This window comes from Pithys albifrons, chromosome 1 (assembly GCF_047495875.1).
Source record: "Pithys albifrons albifrons isolate INPA30051 chromosome 1, PitAlb_v1, whole genome shotgun sequence".
Classification (NCBI taxonomy): Eukaryota; Metazoa; Chordata; class Aves; order Passeriformes; family Thamnophilidae; genus Pithys; species Pithys albifrons.
This window is the reverse complement of record NC_092458.1, coordinates 64,165,437-64,186,080: the sequence shown is the minus strand read 5'-3', so window position 1 is coordinate 64,186,080 and position 20,644 is coordinate 64,165,437. Positions and strand designations below refer to the sequence as shown.

Here is a 20,644-nt window from a genome sequence, read left to right as displayed (position 1 = left end):
TCTAGGAAAAGAAGAGCAAAATGAGAAAAGCAGGGAATCCTCTGTTCCAAAGATGTAAATCAGACTTTTAAACTCAGGGAATTGCATATACTATCCATAAAATCAGAATAGTTATAAAACTGAATATTTGTTTAATTCATTGGCATTTGTATGCCTAGTTCATCAAAAATCTTAATATGTAAATCATTCAACTACATAGTTTTCAACATGATCAGAGTTCACACTGACTTCCACATTAGAGAATTCCTGCTTTAGTCATTAGCTCTTTTTTAAAGTGTATTTACAGGGTCAAAAATGTGTGTCCTGTTCCCAGCCCTCCACCAGTGGCCTCAGACTCTACAAGCTGAGTGTGGATTTAAGAACCACTTCAGGTGCAAGCCTGGGTGCCAGAACAGACCCTGCTGCTCCCTCCCCATCTGGGTCAGACATAGCTCTAAACCATGCCCATGCAGTGCTGATGCCCTAAGCCCATACTGTGGTTTGGATCCCACAGGAGTCTCATTTGGGCATTAGGACCCTCTGTGCCAATTTCTGAATCAGGGAGGGGCTCCAGTGGCATCAAGAGCATCAAGCAGATGCACAACTTCACTCTGCAAGGAGGATCACCTGCACATTGGAAAATGTAAGAGATCACCAACTCAGCTAACAGGTGGTCTGAGCTGCTCTCTGTAAGTTTGCAGCTCAAGTCCAGCCCCTAAGTCCATGTCAGACACTGAAACGGAAAGCAGAGTACATTTTTAACACAGAGTTTATCATGACAGTTGATGTGTTTTAAGGCTGGATGCTGCTGAGCTCATTTATCTCACAGAAGGCAGCAGCATGATGGAGCAAAAAAGCACACCACTGACACAAAAGCAGACTGAAGTTAATTTAAAAACAAAGCTAAACATCTGCTCCAAGAACCAGCTCTCTAGTGCATAGATGGGAGCACTAAAGTTTGAAACATTATGGAGTGTTTAACCAGTACTACACCAGCTGTTAGACATTTTTAGCAATGGTGTAGATGTTATCTGGCAAGTCCTTGTGAGCAGCTGACAAGAATGAAGAGTGACATATAAGAAACAGAAAATGCCAGCCATATGGCATGAATATTATGCTAATGTTTCAGGTGTCAAGCAGTAGTCACTGTATTTAATTTGAGTGAGCAAAATTTATATGGATTTTAATGATTACACAATGTTATACACAATTACACTTATATCTATCTCCATATTGTTACAACTGCAATTGTGCCATTTAACTGCAATAGACACTGAACTAAATTTGTCCACTTAGGAGTGATGCTGTTGTCTTTATGGTTTGAATAGCACGTCTCCACCTCACAGGTATAATGTTTATTCCTACAGAGTGACACAGCAGTAAGTGAACATGCTTGTGATCCAGTCTGCAAGACATTGCTCGCTGATGCTGCAGTGTGAGGTTGTTTGGTAAATGCCAACAGCTCAAGAGAAGTGAAGCCAAGCTGTTTATAGATGTGTCTCCACAAAAGTAATTGGTGCAGATTTGATCCCCAAACCTCTTCATGCTGCTGGTTTTGTATTTACTGTGTGGTTTTAGGAGGGAGGCCTTGTGTCAGATTGGGTGTGTGAGCTTCAGACACTGAAGGTGAGCCCCTGAAGTTTCCTGAAGGAACATGTTGACAAGCTGTTTTACAGACCACATGCCACATCAGAACTGGATTTTCTCTCTCAGAAGTGGAAGGAGCAAAGCCTGGTGCCTAAAATTTTGTGTCCTACTTAGATCAGCTTCATGTCTCTGACAACAAAGGGCAAAGTGCTGTGATTGTCAATAGCCCTCTCACATAAGGCATAAAACTGGCTGTTTGGTGAGAGTAGACTAGTTTGTTGGCTTGTTTTGGTCTGAGGCTGTTTCTTTATCAGTGCATAGAGCAGTATGTAACATGTGTGACACCTGTGCTGAGGTACGGGGCAGTAGTTGGACTGACTATGAAGACCAGCACCACATCTCTATTCATTTTACAGAAGGAATAAAAAAAGAAATAAAAATTTAAAAAAAAGGAAGATGGGGATGAATTGAACAGCAGCAAAGGTCCTGCTAATAATGAGGAACTGGGCATTGGTGAACCACTTTGTCAGGAGACTGGGCTTGATGTAGAGATTCCTTACAGTGATGTTATTTGCACCCGTGCAAAATAATTAATTGATTTTAAAAAATCTCCTTTTTGTGGGGAAAGTTTCCACTCCTTGTGGCATTCATTATTTGGTGACTGTATCATGCAGATATAACCAACACAGGCTGAACTGTGTTATGAAGAAAGAAGTCCAGCAGACACACAGAGTGTTTTCTTCTCTGTATAGTTTTGTACTTCAGGAGAGTTAGCCCTGCAACATTTTCAAAGCAATATTCAATATATAATCCATATAAACACAGGACTGATACTAGTCCACATGCCCAGCTTTCAGATTAAGCTCTGAGAACTACATTTTTATATGTTGAGGACAGCTCATCATAATGCCAAGTGCAATAACAATTAGAAAAAAAGGAAAAATATTACTCTCCAATTATCCCGTAAGTGCTGCAAAGGCAATGTTTAGGCATAGCCATAAGTGAAATCTAAGCCTTGTAAGTGGAGGTAGGATGCGGCTGTCCCACAGTATGGCTCTGTGCTTTCAGTTTAGTCCACTGCCAGTCTTACACCAAAGATATCCTAGATCTGTATACAAGATACAATAATTTTAAGTTATCTGTTTTATTTTGCTCTGAAGAAAAATGAAGCCATCGATCTCAGTTTGGAGGGGATAACCAACAACTCTGCAGGTAGTGACAACTGTCAGCTCAGTGAAGAAACCACTCTCTTCTCCCAGGTGAAAAAAGTGACAGAATGAGAGGAAATGACCTCAAGTTGCACCAGGGGAGGTTTAGATTAGATATTAGAAAAAATGTCTTCACCAAAAGAGTCATCAAGCACTGGAACAGGTTGCCCAGGGAAGTGGTGGAATCATCATCCCTGGAAATGTTCAAAAAAATGTGGATGTAGCAGTTAGGAATGTGGTTTAGTGGTGAACACAGCTGGAACTGATGATCTTAGAAATCTTTTCCAACTTTAATCATTCTATGATTCCATGAAAACAATGGAAAGTTGATAATTTCAGAAGTGCAGCATCCACTGGGTCAGGCAGGGATAGGTCTCCCAGGCAAGGGCATGTCAAAGCAGGAATGGATAGCCCCTTCACAGCCCCTGTAAAGAAGGATGTGGGGAGCAGTAGCAGACGGCAGAGCCTGGTGCAGAAATGGGCAGGCAGGAGCCAGAGGACAGGAAAGCTTCTACTCCATGCCCTGGTGCTTGTCCTCAGATTGCACTGGGTATTGCATTTCACATCTCTGTGTTTCTGTTCATCCTCCCACCTTTTGTTTGTGATCTTTTTAGAGCAGGACTGTCTCCTAATACATGTTTATACAGTGCCTAGCCCTGATCTTGCTTGAGGCCTCTAGGCATGACTGTAATACAAATGATAAATCATCATCATAAAACACGACTGCACAGATCCATAACTTCTGCCATAACTGTGTCAGCAGCTCACAGACTTATGGCAAGGTCAGGGAGACCATGAAGGGACAGAAGAAGTGGATCCTCACAGAAAAGAGGAGATGCTGAATGGCTTTGAAATATTTTTGATACCTGTCAGTGTTCTATCCGTGTCATTTAACTCCTGATTTTCTTTATTGATGTTACTTCCTGACAGCAGCAATGTGGTCAGGAAAAGTATCGAGCCACGTATTGCAGTGAAGGCAGTGATGATCACCAAGGTGCAGCCTATACGAAAATGTGCACATACAGTCGGTGGGTGCTTCCCATCCCTGGATTTTGTGCTGCAGTCCTCAGGCTCAGTCCTCACACTTCAGCAAAACCGCTTTTTTGTCCTTTACTGATGCCTGGAGACTCTTACTTGTGTCTCTTCTCTTTTTTCCCCTCTGTCCCATGGAGGGGAAAGCTGTGTGGGTATCTCATGCAGGGGGTTTCAGCAGCTCTGGAGACTCCCTCCCATCTGGGAGTCAGATCAGACATACTGAAGGCATCACTGGCACGGAACTTCTTCCCCCAGCAGGCACTGCCAGGCAGCCTCTGGGAACATGGCTTAATTCCCCAGCAGACCCTTCCATTGCTCAAATAAGAATTAGTCAACAACATGCTTTGCAAAAGCTGTCATCACACTCTAGGGTTACACATTTTTTCAGCGTCCCTTAACCTGTAGAGGCAAGGAGCTTGGGATACCCAGAGCATAACCGGAAAAAGTTCAGTGCAGGAATGTGAGGAGCTGACAATACAAAACACAGCAGTTCTAGCCATTCAGAGCAAGTGAAATAAACATAGAAATATCTTTAAACCTTTATATCTGGCAAGAAGCCATGCTGTGTTTTCAGCCAAAGTGTGATGCTTTGAGAAAATGTAGCTTTGATGAGCTGAATATCAAAGGAAGCAAAAGCACGAGGGGATGGTCAAGCTGTATTTACATAACAGTATTTTATTCTTCATGAACTGAAGGATTTATGCTATTCTTCCTTGTAGCTTCACAACTTCAAGGCAACAATTCATAGTCTCCTCCTTATTCCTCAGATTAGAACTTTCAAAATATTTTAAATGTTTCAAAAGAAATGTAATCTTTAAAGCCTTCTCTGCTGTAGGTTGCTGTGGGCTACCCTGTCTGTCACATTTGTTTAATTGCTTACGAAACAGGGAAAACCATCTTGTTCCCAGTTACAACTCTGTTGTAAGGAGCTTCTCTAGTGACTCCTGTTTGCCAGATGACATTGTTTGTAGACAGACAATTACAATATGAAGGATTTTTTTTCAAAATTCCTATTTTTAAAAATTTACATTTGGTATTGAGTACTCTAAATGAAAGCAGGTTCATTATTCAGTGATATTGCCAAAATCATGCATGCTGACAGAGCAAATCAGATGAACACAGAGAATTAAAACAATGGAGCAGGAAGGAGAAAAGTGGGAAGGGCTGAGAAGTGACATGAAATAAAGAAGATATGAAACAGATTCCTTGAACCCAGGCAAGCATGTGCTTTGGGATAAATGAAACAGACAACAGCACAAGAGACAGTTTTCCCTAGAGAGCTACCCAGAAGAAAAGTGCTTTAAAGAAGAATTTGAATTCAGAGAATATGCCTTAGTCAGTATGATAATGCATGCATGAGGTGCTGAAAGAGCCCAGCACAGAAAAAGATCTAGATGAACAAAAGGAGAAAAAAATGTGCAAGAAACTGGAAGGCCAGACAGAAAGCAGAAGTTTTGACAATGTGCACGAACGAGGTTTGGGAAAGCTGGACAATACCTGAAAGCAAAAGGCACAACAATATAAAAAATAATTAAAATAATTTTAACTGTACTTCAGTATGATTTAAATGGGCTAGATTGCTCGCACGTTCTTGTTCTTCATTTTACTGCTGTGACAATGCAACAACTCATGAAGCATCACCACAAGGATACCCTCTCTAGGCGGCTGATGCTTGTATCTTGCTCTGTGAAGGTCAGATCCTGGCAATGTTAGGCCAGCACTCCATCCTCACTGCAATATTCAGACACCCTCTGAGCTACCTTATTCAAATCCCTACAAAACACAGCTCTTTGTATCCTGCTTTTAGAAGATAAAATTGTCATCCTTTCTTATCCTCCCCAAGGACATGCAGTCCTCCCTGTAAAGCCTCTGAGCTCATCTTCTCTATCAAATCTTACAGCTACAAGGCTATTTCTCACTTTGCCCAGTTAAGAGCAGCAGATTCAACTTCCAGACTAACACCTGCCTCTCTTGTTTTCCCTCCCCTCATACTGAAAGTTAACCTAGTAAGCATAGTGTTTTTGTATAGTTAAAAACTTTAAATGTAGTTAAATTTTAACTTTTAACATAGCTAACATAGTAACAATCTTCAAATTAACATCTTCAAAATCTCTCCTTAAAACCTGCCTCTGTTGTGCTCTGTAGCCCATGCTTAACTGACTGTGGTAAGGTGAATGTGGATGTTTGCTCCTATTTCTCCTTTATAGTTCTTCTACATGTTGTTTTTTGTTGCTTCCCCAACCCTCAAGTAAGTCTGGAGCAAGGAAGGACTGTAAAGCCATCTGGCTGTCTGTTCAGTCACTGTACGACGAAGAAAAGTCCTCCTACTATAGAAAACCTTTACTACAGGCAGGACTAGGGACTATTTGGTCCCATTACCATCATCTCCAGGAAGGCTAGGAGACATCTGCTGAATCTGTATAATGGCCCTGACTTCAATTTGGCCTTTGTCTTTCCAGCTGTAGAAACCCACCCTGATCTCTCATTAACAATGTTAAAATAAAGATGCTGTTTTGTTTTCCCACCTCGAGGCAGCTGCAGAACCTTCCCTGACCAGCTGTAAGCCAAGTCTCTTGTCCCCAGAGTCCTAATGCTTGAGAAACCCACTAAGTGATCTTAGTTTGCAGTCTGAAAAACAGAGTTTTCTCTCATGATCCGTGCCTTTCAATAGCTTAATCTGGGATCAGCAATGGAGGGAGATGATACAGGGAGAGATGATACAGGCTGAACTCATGGCAAAGGAATGCAAAGAAGAGAATAGCAGTGGCAGAGGAACAAACTAGATACTACGTAATTTCATTCCTCAGCTGTATAAATTGATATTTTTAATGAAGATTTGCATGAGTTGCCCTCTGTGTTCTGTATCCCAGTGTGTTTACTGCACTGGCCTACAGGGCTTGGGCTCCTCAGAAGGCTTTCTTAGCTGCCTCAGCTCTACAAGTTGTTGACACTACAGCCCTAGAGCTGTTGGACAAATAACATAGCTGGGAGAGGCTGGCCTGCTTCACTAACTTGGCCACACACCAAGTCTAGAAAAGAGATGTGGAATTTACTAATGGCTTCAGGTCTACCATGCATACCAGATATGGTTGCTAAAATTTTTGGATACTTTCTAAGCTGCCAAACTTTGGGAGACTTTCCTGTTCTGTCCCCACAGTGTCTCTTGGAGAAAGACATGAAGCTGGGCAGAGCATGGACAGTAATATTCCCCCAAGTCACAGAAGAATTGCTTGAGGCTGCCTCCAGCAGGCAATGTCATGAAAAAAAGGATAGAGGGACTGGGAGTCAGTCACTTCCATTTATATCAGAGGTGCATTCCCCACTGGCAGGTGTGGCCTTATTTCCATTATTTTCTTGGCAGTTTGGAGGCTTGTCATCACACAGGATTGCTGGCCAGATCAAGGGTGGGTGCTGCAGCTCTGGAAACACAGCACCAAGAGTTCCTTGTCCCTGCTCCCACTGAGGTTAGGGCAAAGTCCCCATCAGCTGACACGCACACAAGGACATGACCTTAAAATCACAACTTTTAAAGCATTTTTGAGGAACACAGATGGCTGACAGAGACTTTGAGGTAATCTAAATTAAGTGAGGATGAAAACTCTGTAAAGTTAACTTCAAAAAAGATTCAGTTTGGCCATATCTTTAACCTTGGGATTGATTAAATTAATAAAAGTTTCAGTGAGTAATTTATACAGGGTCTGAAATATAAGAGGCTATTAAACACACAACCAAACATCTGCAGAATCTGACAGACATTGTTCTCCCTAAGCATTTGGTAATAGAGTTTTTCACGTTATTAAATAGCTAATAAAGTCAGAGTTTTTGCTAAGTAGATGGATACCAGAAATATTGCAAAGGTAATTATAGATTTCTATCAAAAAATCCTTGATTCAAGATATTTATTCTCAGACTGAAGATTATATGCAGGTTTCAGTGAAACAGAAAATATTTTAGCCACTATTTAAAAGATTTCCAATTTGCTCTACTGTAGTGGCTTTCAATTACAACCAATTTCAAGGTGGAGATTTTCAGACTGAGTAGTCCTTTTTTCTTCCATTACTTATGTTCATATGCTTTTTTTGGTAGCAAAGTAATCTGCATCTTTGGGTTGTTTATTTCCTTTGCTTCTTATCAGGCATTAGACAGTTGTGATATCTGCACCTCTGTAAAGTTACAAAGTGGTAAGAAAGGGTGAGGGGAACAGAAAACAGTGTTAGGGATGCATGCAAACACATCCACAGAAGAGTACCTCATGCAAAAAATTATTCAGCAGATATTATTTGCATGTTTGTTGCTATTTCACCCATCTTTTTTTTTTTTTTTTTCCACTGATGTTCTAGATCCCTTACTCATTCTCTGTGAGGGCCATTAGTAAACCAGGGTTTTTTAAATCTTGCATATGCAGCTATGCTAGCTAATTGGGAGGCTGCAAAACAAAAAATTTCTTTACATCAGTAACTTATCCCATTATCACAGAGGAGCTTACAGCAGAGCTTGTACTCACTCCGAAGTTAGTTTATAAAACCTGTGATTATTTTTGCCTGATTTATAAAAATGCAATGGATACTTATATCCATTTAGTCGAGCCAACTCACATCATACAACAATGTGCATGTCTGCCTGGATTTGCATTTCTTATTATGACCTGCTATGCCTGTTTTACCAACTCCACAGCCTGTACCAACACTCTTTTCCCTCTTTGAAACCCTTTCTTGAGGAATCGTTCCTGTAAAAACATTGCAAAAACTGTGAGAAATTAGAGGGCAATGGCTCAACTGTAGAACAATAAGAGATATTTTAAATATTTACAATGAAAATATGTTACTGCATTCCTTTCCTGCCACTTGGGCAGCACTGCATTTCTCAGACAAAGCATTTCCAAGAAGTGGAATGTTCCAGGATATATGTACATGGCACCAGAACTGGAGGAAGAGCGCTGAAGACCAGTATGCTCCCACTTGCAGATGTGTCTGCCTCTACCACCTGTGCCTCCAGCATCACTGTCCCTGGGCTAAAGGACAGTCTGTGCTCACCTGTAAAATGCAGCATGAAAGGGGACTGTAACTACAGCAGTGTGGGCAGCTAAACCTGCTGGTTAACCTGGTGTTAAGCAATGCCCTCACAGATTTCATATCCGCACGCAGTAAAATACACGTAAAGAGCAGGTGTCAGATCTGAGCTTCAACTCTTCAAGGAGACCTTCCACAGTCAAAACAGAATTGCTGGTGGACTTTATCATACTGAGGAGTTGCAAAAATACCTGTATCAAAACCACAGGCAGGACTGTCTCTATTTATCTGTTACTCACAGGAAGATCAGTCTCAGAAGCTAATTTTAAATAATGTCAGCAGCACATACGGCCAGAGGGGGTTGTTGCACCACAGGTGCAAGCATGGAGTGTGTTATAACTTACTGAAAGCTGTGGAGTTTGCAGTACACCTGTGCAAGTTATAAGTGTACAGGATCTAACAGGTTTTAGAGGCTACTGCAATTCATATTAAACTACATATTCTTCTGCATCTAAATATGGTTGCCAGGTACATTGAGAGTTAGGTCCAAGCCAGAAATTTGTAACAAAATCTCAAATTATATGACAGAGTTCAAGGAGCCTTGGTTTTTGCATGTGTCTTTGTTTTGTTTTGTGGCGTTTTTTGTTGTTTTGGGGTTTTTGTTTGTTTGTTTGTTTTTAATTATCAACCATGGAAAGAGATGCTAGCTGTGAAATGTTTGCTTACGTTTTCAAGGCACTTTCACATCATGCTGTGGTTGGAGCTAGGGTTTTGGTTTGTTCCTATTTCTACTGAAATTTGAGCCTAATAAAGAGTATTTTAACCTCTATTTATTGCACTGTCCATCAGCTAGCTAGATCTTTTATTTCTATTGTCACTGGCAATAAGAAATTTGTGACAAAAATTACTATTGTGGCTGTAACTGCAGTGTTATTTATAAACAGTTAGATGCAGAAGAAATGTAATTTAAATTTCATTGTGAACAATATTCAGTTCTAGAGCTCTCTAATGCACAATTCATAGCTGCTTAAATTGTAGTCATTACTCTCATACTGCAATACTGTTTGTCATGATAAAGGGAAATTACTTTTCTGTCAATTACTTCTGCAAGATTAGTTAATTTACACTTGCAAAGGGTATGGAGAAGCATCTCAGTTCCATGGAGATGTTTCTCAGAGACATTTGGCAATTTAAGTCTTGGGGGAAAAGATAAATGGAAGCCAACATCAAAATGTGAAAATGGGGCAGTGCATAAATCCCAAGGCGTTCTTACCCCGATGAAGAGCAGCAATGAAGAGTAGATCTGTCACTTACAGATTGTCAACTTCACTGCTGCAGAAAATTGTATTGAGGACATGGAAGAGGCATGCTCATCTCTGTTTTAGTACTGGGCAGCCAAGCTGGCAGCATTTGAAATCACTGCTCCTGACTACACATGATCTGTGTGTGCAAATAATCCATGTAAACCTTCCCACCCTTTGGCATCTCCTGCTAATATCTGTGTGTTTGTTTAATCCATGTTGGGATGGAGATAGCAAGAGCCAAGAACATGAGAAAGAATGTTATTTTTACTTACTTACTTGGGAATTCTGTGTGAGTTTTAGCATGCCTGACTTGGATACCCACCTGAGGCATCACAGCTCCTGGTCCTAGCACCATAATTTAAAGTGTTGAAGTCTGATACCTGAGTTTCTTAGAGGGATGATGGAGTAACTGAGTGCAGCTGTGCCAGGGAGACAATGCAGCACTTTCCCAATATGCCTGAGAAGCCACTTTAGGAAGGTTCTCCCTTTTCTTTCCTTTATGTGATTCCATATGTAGATGTGACAATTTGGGGTGTGGTTTGGTGGGGGATTTTGGCAGTGCTGGGTTAATGCTTGGGCTCAGTCACCCTAGAGACCTTTTCCAAACTTTTTCACTGATTCTGTGATTCTTTGAATGAGTGCTGAAGCATTCCCTGGGATCCTTGTCACTAAAAGCAGTGGTGGTGTGGGAGGAAGCAGCAGCCTGTGCAATGCTCTCAGGGGTGAGAGTACTGGCTGCAGACCTGGCAGAACAAGGTACTGTTGCTCCCTGGTCTGCAGGGATTCACACTCACATATTCACATCAGAGAGAGCCAATCTTCTCTTCCCTCCATGAAAATAGTGGAAGAGCCTTTGGAAAATGAAGCATTCAAGCAAGGATTCAGGTTTAGCATGAAGAGTGGGCAGGGTTATACCCTACCTCTGCCCTGCAGCCAGGCAGGGTTGCTTAAACCACCTTGAAGTTGAGGTCACGGGTGGTTTTTTGTAAGTAGAGCAGAACAAGTGGAGTGTAGACACACATGTAGGTGTATTGCCATGGACTATGTGCAGCTGGCACAGCACAGCTTAACCTCTAGGTGTTAAAGCAATTATAATGATGATGCAATAGCAACAGTGCAGGCATCCTTGACACTGATGCTTGTGTTTAGGCATGTTGGACTATGCTGATACTGATATCCTGATACTATATTGGCATCACAGTTCTCACGGAGTTTTGCAATGTTGTGAATTTCAACCCTTACCAAATTCCAGCAAATACAGTCAGAGTTCCTCTTCCCAGTACTGCTGTCTTGATACAACAAGGCGCAGAGCATCCTTATCTTTCCTCCCTGGCCTGAGCTGCCTGTAGTTGCTGTTGCAGTGCTTTGGTGCAGAATGTTTCAAAAGCAGAAATTACACAGGAGGGAGTTCTCTAAAGAGTTTACACAGTGCTTGAGGGCACCTTAATTATATGTTATTTCTGTTTCCATTAGGTTTAGTGGCTTTGCAACACTGCTCAGCCCAAGACTAGACTGCTCCAGCAACCCATAAAAACTTCAGAAATTGTTTAAAAATAACAAATGTTTATATTGCCTTTAATTATTTTCCATTTCTGTTGCCTGGATTTTCTTTGACATGTATTTTCTTGGTTTACATCAAGACGACAATTCTACTTTGTGCAAAAGATAAACCCACATTTTTTCCCATGGATTAGTATTAGATGGGCCTAAATTCTATGGGTTAATAGGTGTGAAGACATGAAAGCAAGTGTAAAGATATGAAGGTGTAAATATATGTATCAGGATATGGATTGGATTTTTTAAAGTTTCAGCTTGAGACAATGACAAACAAGAGCCAAAATTATTTTCAGACCTTTTTTTCATTGGCAAAACTGTAAGATGTGAGAGTCAGTTCCACAAGTTTGCTCAAAACCAATCTTTAAATGGCCTCTTTTTAAAATATACTTAATTCATCCATTTTTGTCACTACAGTGAGGGCTCTTAGCCCTTTATTCATAGAGGGACAGAGATAAACCATACCAGTTGCTGGTTCTGTATGATACATAAAGTGTTGAAAAAGGTAGGGGTTTTTATGTTGTCTAGATATGCCACTCACACTGCTGTAATTTCAGGACATGATGCATTCACACTAAAAAAGCTGGGGTTTGAATGTTGAAAAATCCAGTTGTGGTTATGCAGGTTTTCGGATCAACTGTGTTTGTGATCCCTCTAATTTTTCTGAATAAAATCTGTGGTCTGGGCTGCTCAGCAGTGCACCTCCCTCCTGCCCTACACATTCCTCTTATATGTGTGATCCTAAATGATGCATCTACCTTTGACACATGGATACACCTTTTTTCTTCTGAGAACCCACAACCAGCAATTTAATTATGGTAATTTAATTTGTCTTCAAAACAATGTGTTATGCATTAATTAAAGTAACTTAATTTGTCTTCAAAACAGAGTATTATTCATTCACCCTAAGGCACGAAACACATAGCACAAAGGGTGAAAAACATCAGAGGTACATGACTCTTACTCATACCCTCCTCTTTCCCCTTGACAGCTTTTGTCCTTTCTCATTTTCAGCTTCAAGAAGCATTTGTGTAGTATTAGCACCAGTCTGTTTTTTCAGCGCTTTCCTTTGCCTTGTAACTCCCTTCCTTTCACATATTGGTTCTGGACAGCTTCTCTCATGTGACTCAAATACCCAAATTTCACAAAGCTTTTATGAGATTATAGTGTGATACTTCTCAATCCTGAAAAAACAGAGAAATTAGTAGTGTTGAAACCAAGGTGTTATCTTTTAGGTCAACAAAATACTTGAATTTGTGGACTCTTTTGTATGTGCTGTGCTTCCTTTTGCCTGCTTGATCACTTTCATAATCCTTATTGACCACCTGCACAACGAATACCCTCATCTCACAAATGCATCTGTGGAAGCAGAATATTAATTTTAAAAATAAAAATATCAGGCCTATTTTTCTAGTTTCCTACTGGAACTACCTATTCCAAAATAATAGCCTGTGATACATACCTGTTATCAGAAACAGAATGCTGCAGAATACTAAATACTTATTAAAAGTAAGAATTTATAAAATGTTGACATTTTAATAAAACATTTTAAATTTTTATGAAAGTTTTTTAATTACACTGCATACATAATATGAATATTTGGTAAAGTAAATCTTATGCCCATAGAGAATTCAGTAAGTTATTTTTGATTATTGAGTGCTGTTGCTTAGAATGTGCCGTCATAGTACAAAAAATATCTGAGTAATGATAAAAAGTGCTTCAAAAGAAACAATTTTAGCTACAATTCAGCTGTCTTAGCTTCATCTAATCCCCACTTCAGTGTTAGATATGAGCACACTTCATTCTAGAAAATTGTGAAACACCAAAGAAGAACAGGCACTCCCCTGTCTGTTGGTTTTGTTGGTGTTTTTTTTCTTAGTAATACTGAATGTTCAGAGACTTCTGTGTCCCTGGAAATCCTCACAGCAGGTAGCACTTGTAATGAACTCCTTAAAATCTGAACATACCATGTTTTTGTTTCCCCTTCAGAGTAACTAAGAAACCAGTCTCACCCCAAACCCTACTTGGAGTCCTCCCATCAAGATCCTTTTGTAGCTTTGGCATTTCTAACTAGTGAAGATGAATTGCTATTGGTAAAAATATCACAGAATCGAGTCCTTTAGCTGCAGCAAGAAAGGTATAAACTCGATATTTCTGCCCAGAAGTATCAATAAGAGCTGGCTCTCCCATCTGAAACATGGCCAACTTATGCCTTTGGGATGAGTTTCAGGACAGAGCTTGCAGATAGCCATACAAAACTTGTCCTCTCTTTAAAGCAGCAACTTGGGACCATCATAGCATGCAGAACAGGGAAATAAAAAGGGTTATAAGGAAGCCCCACCTATAATACAAAATAATCCCATTAGTCTCTCTACGACAAAGACCTGGGAGTTTTTTTGCTGAGTATGTGGCCATGGGAACAGTGTGGTTATCATCACAAAACAGAGGCGGAAACCAGAACTTTCTCTAGGAATGGGGAAGTAGCTTCCAGGAGTATCACACAGAGCAGCACTTTCACAGCAAGAAGCCAAGCTTCCTAAACCAGTATTGCCAGTAAAGAACACTATAAACATAAAAGTTATCAAGGAAAACCTCAAATCTTTCTGAGCAGGAGGAAAGGAAAGAAGAATACATGCATTTTATTGCTTGAGATGTATGTCAAAGGGTTTGGTGAGATACAAAGTGAAGTAGATGGATTTAGCAGTTTTCTGCAAAACCTTGCATAGGTTGAAAACACAAAGCTGAAGCTGGTGGAATACAGGTAAGGTTGCTCTGCTTAATCTTTTCTTTTGGAAGAAGCTGCAGGTGAAAGCCCAACTGAGAGCAGTCAGGACCATCTTCTTGCTATCAACATGCACAACTGCAGTAACTCTTTGTTTACCTCCTTACCCAGCCTGACAGGGGTGGAAGCTGCATGCATTGAACCACATTCCAATTCCAGTCACACTGGAATAAATCCAGGGTCATGTCATTGACTCCAATGAAGTTATTCTTTATTCATGCTTGCTTAGCCGAGAATCTGGCCCGTTCTATCTAGGTAGCAATATCTAATAGAAAAAATACTGCCAAACTAAGAGAACAAGAAGAACCGGATTATGTCACATGAAGAGGAAATATTTCACATTATAAGGATTATAGGTGCCCTTTAGTTTAAGGACATTTAAGCATTCAAAGGACAGTTCAGTGGCCTACTTTTTTGTTAAGCCTCATTTGCCATTCTAGGAAATTTAAATAAAATTGATTTTAACATTATTGAAATAGAAATATTGTGATTTGGTTCAAAACAAAACATTAATTCATTATACATCCATGAGCATCAGTCTGGATTAAGATGTCTTCCATTTAGGATTTCCTCCACATCAATTAAGAAGGCCTTTCTGGTTGAAATATGTTGAGTTTCATGATTTTCTCTGTGGGAGCATTTTCTGTTGATGCCAAATTCAGCTTTGTGAAAATGCTGTGTTTTGCTCTACTGGGCAAACCCAGGGTGTTCCTGTTGTAGTGGCCAACAAAAGATAGAGAAAAGGAATGAAGGTAAGGGAAATTTATTATCACCGTATTATTTCCAATAAGTTCAGATTCATTCAGGCCATGGCTTGATGATACAGTAAATCTGACTTTAGAGATTCCAGTGCTGTAACAAAAAACCCTGCAACCAATGATGTAAGAGTAGCAAAATGCTATAGATTTACTCCAGCAGTTAATATGCTAAAGAAATATTGACATTTACCTTGTAGCAGGCAATGGACTGAATTGCCTCACTGCTGGTTGTACAAAGGAGATATTGTCCCATGTTATGTGCTCTGACTAATGCTGCAGAAATGCACTTGTATGCCCACACCTCATCTGGATGCTGTTTGCATTCCTGCATGATCTGGAGCCCAGATGGAGAATGAGTGGTGGTGGATCCACCAGGGACAAGGTTTCTGCCATAACTAGTTAGCAATAACATGCCACTTATTAACACTTTTCATATAACTTTTGGATTTCACCTGGATCCACCAGAATATAAGTGTATAAACTGATGCAAGACCCTTGTCAAGAAACAGAAACAGGAAGTTGCCTGCTTACTAAGGAAAACGTATATGAAATTGGGAAGGGTTCTAGATTGTTTCAGGTATCTAGAGAAAAAGTTTAGAACAGCTCTGTTTGTTTTGCTTTGTCTTTTTTTTTTTTTTAGAACCTGTGTCTCAGCTATTACTAACCTCAAAATGAATGAAGAAAAGTTGCAACATACAGTCCTTTTCATTCAAGATTGTATAAAAACAATGCCATGAGATGACAGAGGTCATTTTAGGCCATTCTGGACAGTTCCCATAAGGAATTTAAAATGTTATAAACTTGGAGTTGCAAACTGCCTGCCTGTCAGGTTTAGAGTCCTGATTTGGGTATCAAACCCTAGAGCTCTCCACAGAAATACATTTTATTATTCCCATGCAAGAAAGAGCAAGTTATTAATGTTTCAGCTACAGGAATGGTCCTCCCGTACTCTAGTGTTATTTCTGTAAATCTGCATCATAGTGGACAATACTGTCTTAAAATAATTTCCCACAATGATCATTAATTGGCCAACTTTCTAACACTTGGCACCAACAGATTTTTCATCCAGCAAGATTAGTGCCACACAATGGTAACAGCAGGTTTGTACCTAATCCTTCTCCATACACAAGCAAACATCATATGTGCCTGTGATAAAGACACACACAGACCAGCCTGACATTTGCTGATAACTCCTGGGAGAGTCTCCCTCAGCTCTTCTGCTCAAATACATTTTCCAGTGGAAAAAAATGATTTGAAATAATTTCCAACTAGACTAATTGCATTCACTGAAAAGGCATCCTCCTCCTCCTCAGGGCACATTTATATGTCCAGCCACAAATGCAGCTAACACTTTGTGAAGTTTTCCAAAGCAATAATTATTTTGTCTTAGGGGAATTCACAACAGTTTGCTCGATAATAATGTGCAGATATATGTACTTCATGCAAAGTTGCACACACATGCACACACACAGACACACAGACACAGACACAGTAAAAGAAAAAGAAAGTAGGAGTTTAAAACTGCTGTTTAAATTCCACTCACAGTTCTGAAGTCTAAGCATAAAACTTCTTGCTTTGCATCTGTAGCTCCAAGCTGTCTGGAAAGATAACGCAGTCCATCAGATATCCTGGTTTTGTTTTCTTGCATAAAAATATCATCTGTCACAGGCACAGGAGCTGACTTCAAGGACCAACCCCTTCTGCGGAGCACACCAATCAGGAGACCCTGGGAACACATGTGGAATGCTGCTCGCCTGTGTGCCAGTCACAGCCACGGGCAGCATCTGCTCTGTGGGACATGGCTGCCAGATGAACTTGGGTGTCAAGGAAACACGGGGCTGGAGGTGCCTCGGCCCCTTGGGGTGCCCAGCCCCCAGCCCAGCCACAGAAGGGGAAGTAGAGGGCTGGAGTGAAGTGTGACCTTGGCTGCAGGAGCCTTTAGCAGACCACATCATCACCACGGGTCTTGCTACACCAGCCACAGGGACACCAGAGCCCGAGGCCAAGAACTGTGCCTTGCTTCTTTACGCATTATTCTTTACTGTTTTAATAACAGTAACCTCATTTACCATTATATTAAATGCATCTTCACTTTTCCTGCTAGTTGCTATTCCAACCCCATTTATAGCTTTTTATTTCAAACCCCATCCCTGGAAAACCATGCCTGTGGAAAAATCCTGGGCATTGTCAGCCCCTCATAACAGTGGTGCTGGCAGTGCTCCTAACCCTGTGGGTCATTCATCCTCACCTGTGTTTTTCTCCCCTTCCTGATGCAGTAGGGCTGACTGCCCACAGGCTCCCTGCTCCTCCTGCCTCTGCCACAGATGCCCAGTTCTGCTGTGCAAGCTCCCTGAGTGCAGCTTTGCTCTGTGCCAGTCAGTCGGAGAGGTCATTTTCTTCTTGCATCTGTTTAACTTGACATTTAAATGTAAACTTCTTAGAAATTGTATTTAGGGACATACGCCCACAGCTTCTCTTGTCACTTGCGCACTCAGCCCTCGCACAAAATCAGGGGTGAGAAAAGCATGGCCATTAATGTGGGTTGGGAGTGCAGAAGGAACGCTGCAAAAAACTCAGACTGTAAATAGGTGTGCATAAGGAACTAACATCTGTAGATCTGTTTTCAATTCTAGAAGGATATGTACAAGTCACAACATGCTGAGAAAGAAAACCAGTAAACAGACCAGTGCAAAAGCCATGCCTTTTCCAGTTGAAGTAAGAGAACTAAAGGCCTTCCCACCTTGCACCTCTCATAACCTCAATGCTGTCTTTATTAGCTCAGAGTAGCAGCTTTTCTTGATCAAATAGCCTGACTTTTGCACTCACAGTGCAGGTTAGAGTGGACTGGCTGCAATAAAAACTAGTTCTAGTCTGTGAATAATTTGCTGTTTTAATTAAATTAATTTTGTGTCTCAATTCCAGCTAAGATTACTAATTCAGCAAGGGGTCTTTTTAGGATGCTTTTCCAATGGTGGTTTAACCAAGCTGTTTAAAAAAGTTCCTTTTTCCACCTCAAGAACCCACTAGTTTCTCAGAGGTAAAATTCTCACAGAAACTTACTCAGACAGGATGGACTTCGGGGAGTGAAATAAGTTCCCTTCAAATTGAGGGTGGAATTTCCCATTTCCAGAGGCTAAGGCCAGCACACCCCAAGCAGGAAATAACTCTCTGTTAGCAAGAGCCAAGAGCTGTAGTGGAAGGGATTTCTTTCATGGGCCTCCAGCGGAGCGGGGAGGGCTGAGAGGGACCGTCTTTGGGGTGTGTAAGGTCCTTTTCAAATCCGCAACAAGGAGCAAACTTGTTTCCAGTTCCCAGACGGGAACATTTTGTTCAGAGGTTTCCGAGCTGGGAGCGGCTGGGGCAAGGCTGGCCGGAGGTTTTCCTTCCTGATCCTGCTTCCACACCCAGTGCTGGGCAGGGTGTTGGAGTTGGGTCAGCCTGCCTGGCTCTCCCTGGGGCTGGGACAAACCCTCACCCTCTCTTGCTGCTGAAGAAGATGCAGCATGTGGCAGCACTCAGAGGGAGAGGTAGAGGACAAAATGCTGAGCCTTGTAAAACAGGTGTTTCCACTGAATCTGAAACCTTGCTGGGGTGATGCCGGGGAACCTGAGCAGAAACCTCCCTGTACAGCCAGGACAGAGACCTGATCACAGACTGCTGGTGCTGTTACCCCAACATCCTCACTGGCTTTCCACAAGCTTTCAAAAAGTCTAGTTTCAGTTTTTTGGTTTTTGATCCTACACAAGGTAAAACCTCCCAAAGATAGTTCTGCCTCATCCAACCTCATGCCCACATGACAGTGACAGGTGGGACTGTGAATCTGCACTGGCTCATGGGAGAACTGCTTTAGCCCTCTGCCTTGGGTACCTGCTGTGGCTCTGAAGAGGGTGGCAGAGCCCAAATTTGCATTGGGCCTGGGAAACTCAGCAGCCGAGCCAGCTTTTGAAAGCTAAGCATGTACACAATAATGGCTGGGATTTAACAAGTCACCTTACCACAGCAGTTCAAGATGAACTGTCCTATCATGTCTCTCAGCCTATTAACTTACCAACACTTTCCTCCCCGCAGGACATGCATGCCATCTATTAATTCCCAGCCCCATTGCATATCAATGGCAAGTCTTTTTCCTCAACTCCCAGCATGTATTTTTTTCCTCTCCTTTTAGTTCTGATTATGCCTGCCTCTGTCATACTAAATTCCTACCCTCAGTATTTACAGTCTGCAAATATTTGTAAACTTGTCACATTGCCTGTGAGACACCACTCACCAAGTTCTGTATTTTTTTCATCGTTAATCAGTTCCTCCAGCCCCTCTATTTTTGCTGCTTTTTCCTGTACAGTTTTCAGATTTTGTTTAATTTCAAAAGACAGAAGAGAGAAGTTTAATTATATTTTCTTTAAAGAAGGGCAATAGCTGGATGAAAGTAAAAATATATTAAGAAAAGTTTCAGGCAAAATTGTATTTGAACTGACCAACTCTAAACTTCATATGTTTTCCCACTTATTTGTTGCATTTATTTGGATAACTAGAATTCTGTTGAAATCCTGATGCTGCAAAACTTTGAATCCCCTTTTGTCAAACACACTAGTGTATAATTTACTGTCCTGGGTAAATGCATTACCTTGCATTAAGCCACCTAAACATGCATGTGAATGCGTGGGCAAACAGTTGTATGGTTGCAGCCTCAGGAGTACCTTCAGCATTCAGGAGCCTTCAGCAGTACCTGAGCATCCAATGTGCACCATTGCCAGAGACGTGGGATCTTCTGCAGCTGAAATGCAGAGCCTGGGAGGACCTCCAGCCCTGCCTGAAACACAAGTCACGGGCAGCTGCTGGATCAGTGGTCACCTGAGAAGTTTGGTACCTGCAGCAGCCTCTCTGTCTCTAGATCTCCTCTATGTTACCCCAAGGCCAAAGAATATACAGGCATCTGAGTAAAGAGAAATGTGTTGCAATATCCTGTGAATACGATATGTCTCTCCAGCCTTTGCCACCAGACACTGTGCAGTTGCCTATGGCACAAATAGTACTTTACTCTGCTAAGGATCCCACTGGAATCTCACTGTACTTACTAAGGCTTAGTGGAAGCTGAAGGAGATAAAAATAATCCCCAGACAGTTTAAATAAGGTTTGATTATTCATGGGAGCAGCAGGAGAATAGTAAAATTCTCCTGGGCTTGTTCTGAGAGTCTGGCATTGTCCCAGACTGCTGCTTTCCAACCACTCTATTTGCTTGGGATACCCCTAAATCCAGATTGTAACTTTAGGTAAGTGAAATTCTGCATAGATGATGAAGAATCAGAGAACAGTTCATGGCTGCCCTCCATCTGGTGTATTTTGGGTACTTCAAGGAGTTTGACTCCTTCTAAATCCTGGAAAAAAATGCTAAATCCTGCACCTTTTGTGTGAATCTCTCCACCAGGGTTTA

The 20,644-nt window shown here is 41.2% G+C and overlaps 1 protein-coding gene across 1 annotated transcript in view; it reads right to left on the bottom strand.

The window, feature by feature from the left end:
• The window catches only part of STARD13 (StAR related lipid transfer domain containing 13), a 291,483-nt gene extending 274,612 nt beyond the window's left edge, over positions 1 to 16,871 (bottom strand). The window contains exon 1 of the mRNA XM_071552804.1: positions 16,760 to 16,871. The gene's annotated coding sequence lies outside the window, so the exon portion shown is untranslated. The remainder of the gene's footprint in view (positions 1 to 16,759) is intronic.
• Positions 16,872 to 20,644: the final 3,773 nt, after the last annotated feature.